The sequence below is a fragment of the Megascapheus bottae genome, chromosome 5, assembly GCF_031878675.1.
Source record: "Megascapheus bottae isolate mThoBot1 chromosome 5, mThoBot2.hap1, whole genome shotgun sequence".
In the NCBI taxonomy this organism is placed as follows: Eukaryota; Metazoa; Chordata; class Mammalia; order Rodentia; family Geomyidae; genus Megascapheus; species Megascapheus bottae.
Window position 1 is genome coordinate 47,587,131 of NC_143513.1, and position 3,338 is coordinate 47,590,468.

The 3,338-nt window shown below is 35.0% G+C and overlaps 1 pseudogene; it reads left to right on the plus strand.

Moving 5' to 3' along the window:
- The first annotated feature begins 2,849 nt into the window (after positions 1-2,849).
- Positions 2,850-2,947, plus strand: LOC150063339 (U6 spliceosomal RNA; annotated as a pseudogene).
- Positions 2,948-3,338: the final 391 nt, after the last annotated feature.

The following is a 3,338-nucleotide window of genomic DNA, read 5'->3' on the forward strand; positions in this document are numbered from 1 at the left end:
TGTTTACTTGAAATCTCTCTGCACAACTACATAAAGGTAATAAAAAATGGAATCAGGAAAACATAATTATTATTGTCTACTATCAATACAAAGCCTTGTTTATCATAAACACCGCTTTTTTCCACTCATTCAAGTCAAGGTTGAAGAGAAAGAACAACTGCCTTCTATATAGAGATACAGCAGACATTACACTGTAACTTTTAAGCCCAATAAATTTCTTGTATTCTCTTCCCTTAGTGTCATTTACCTTATGACCACACTTTCTGCCACAGGCACCCATGGAAAAGCACAGACACATAAAGGATAAAACGAGGAGTGGAGTGAGAAAACCACAGATGAAGGGAGAAAGATGAATAACTGTTATAATGACACACTGAACAATCACATTTCTATAATATATTTTTGCTTGAATTGCTTCCCAGCTAGACTACTCCTTTGGGAGACACTGTGTAATTTCTCTGGTTATGTGATAGAACCAAGATGAAAGATAACTCACAAGCTCCTGTGGCTGAAAATATAATGATTGAAAATTGGTAGGCTATTTTTAAAGGCTTTTTTTTCTGTCTTCTGTTTGACAAGGAAAGGCAAAACTCCACTTATCACCACCACCACCCCCGTCCTTCTGAAAAATAAAGGTCAAACTGCTTCTTCCCTTAAACTGCTTTTAAGATATTGCTTCAAAAAATATGATGCAAATGTTTAGTGAGTGTTAATATAGTATCCTAAATAACACTTTCCTCCAACTCCCCCAGTGAAAACCAAAAGATCTAAAATGTCTTCATATAAAGTATATTGAGATTCAAGGGGGAAAAAACAGCTTTAAAAATCACCTATAGGAAACAAAAGCAATATAATGAGTGATTGTTGTACTTAATGTACTATGTTATCTCTCATATCTTTTGCTCTCCTTTGGTTATCTCATATTGTTACAGTATTTTACCTTGTTATCTGATATATTGTATATATGTTTATTTGGTTATTTGAAATAGGATAGGGAAGGGGAGAAAAACAAGATGAGGGGTGGAGGTGGGGGGAGGGAAATGGGGACCAAGACATGTGAAAGGGTATCAATGTTTGTGAAGTAATGCACCTTCTATCTGGTGAATATAAGGTAATCCTTCTATTAATTACGATAAAAATATACAAAAAAATCACCTATAGTCACAGCAAAATCAGATCTTTTGGATTACATGACCATTTATTTAAATTCCACTATTCTTGGAAGAGATAAAATTCACAAATGCATACATCTAGATTCTTATCCCTAAGGACAGATAACTTTAAGCTTAGAAGGGTTAGAACTGATTATAAAAAAATATATGGGAAAAAAAGAACTGATTATAAATTAAAACTAAATTATTTTAAACCATCTAGCCTAACATAGCACTCTGGTAGTTCAAACACGATACATTATTTAAAGGTATTTTAAGCATATATTCAAGAAATACATGAAGATCTTTAATGAAAAGCTAACAGCATAAAACCTTGGCTCTTAGTAGAAGCCTAGACTCCTTAAATTTATCCATGTGGAAATCAAAAATCAAAGAGCTGGAATGACAGTCCTGGAGAATTAGGGTTTGTTAGTGGTGATACTAATTTGAGAACCAGGTTTCTTGGGCTCTCAGATCATGTTATCATGAGCTCTTGTGATGGAATTTATGTTCACTGTGGATAGGAAGCCCTAAGTTCCCCCTAGTCTTGAATATGACTCAGGGATAACCACAGAATTTCTATAATCCCTCAGCCACAGATCTATCTCTGACTTATTAATTCAGGTTCCCTGAAGATGAAAAGATCCTAACAATCTACAAAAAGCTCTCTCAAAGATTCTAACATGCAGCTCTTGCTGGGAACACTGAAATGTTTGGTGTGGTTTGGTTTTCATCATCTAACTTTCCAAGAAGGCTAGAAGTTGTAACTACTTTCCATATCATGTTTCTGTTCAGTCCTAGATAATTGGACTCTATTCTGATATGTCAGACTCCTTGAGAGGGTAAAAAAAATTTATGACCCAGCAATTCCACTACTTGGCATTTACCCAACCGTCCAGAAACAAGGACATGCTAAATCCACTAGCACAATGATGTTCATTGCAGCCCTATTTACCATAGCAAAGACATACCCAGATGTCCCTCAGTTGATGAGTGGATCAACAAGATGTGGTATTTATACACAATGGAATTCTATGCTGCTGTCAGAAAGAACAACATCTCCCCATTTGTAAGGTAATGGAAAGACTTAGGAAAAAATCATATTAAGTGAAGTAAGCCAGACTCAAAATAACATAGGCTCAATGGTTTCCCTCATTTGTCATAATCAGTAGAAACCTTGGTCTCTCGTAGCAGAGATTTGCAATAGAGCAAAACCTAGATACATAAGGCCATATAGTATGACGCTAAATGAAAGGACCTCTAAGATATAGAAACAAAATCCATATAATGAGTGATTGTTGTCCTTAATGTACTATGTTATCTCTCATCTCTTTTGCTGTCCCTTGATTATCTCATTGTTACAGTATTTGACTTTGTTATCTGATATATTGGATATATGCGTATTTGGTTATTTGAAATTGGATAGGAAAGGGGGGAAAACAAGATGAGGGTAGGGGTGGGGGTGAGGAAATGGGGACCAAGACATGAGAAAGGGTATCAATGTATGTGAAGTAATGCACCTTCCATCTGGTGAATGTAATGTAACCCTTCTATTAATTACAATAAAAATATATGGAAAAAAATTTACAAGATAGGAAATAAAGTACATAGTCTTAGAGATATGTCTCGTGAGTAATACTTCATCTAGGGCACTAACGCAAGCAATAAGAGAAAACTAAAAACCAAAAGTTGATTTGGGTGCTCGCAGCATATATACTAAAATTGGAATGATACATGGATTAGCATGACCCCTGCACAAGGATGACATGCAAATTCATGTGGCTATACAAAAACAGTAATATATTACTTACAGGCATTTTCTCAAGTTTGCAGCCAGATTTGTCAGATTGTAGATGGATTCGTTACCATCCTCAACTTGCATAAAATCTTGGTCATCAATTGTCAAGCTCATGAAATTATGTATAAAATGGCATAGATTTTATATATATTCTCTTTGAAATTATGAAATTAGAGAGGAGAGGTAGAATATTTCAAGTAACCTAAATGAATCAGAATCTAGTTCAGCTATTAACAACAAAAATTGTTAGCAATTCAAAGATGAACCTAAATTGAATCAACTGAATCTTCCATTCCAACCTGGCTCTCAAGGACTAAAGCTAAGTCTGGATTGTCTTGAACATCAGAGGCAAAATGAGTGAGATGAGATTTTAAACAAAGATGGCCTCC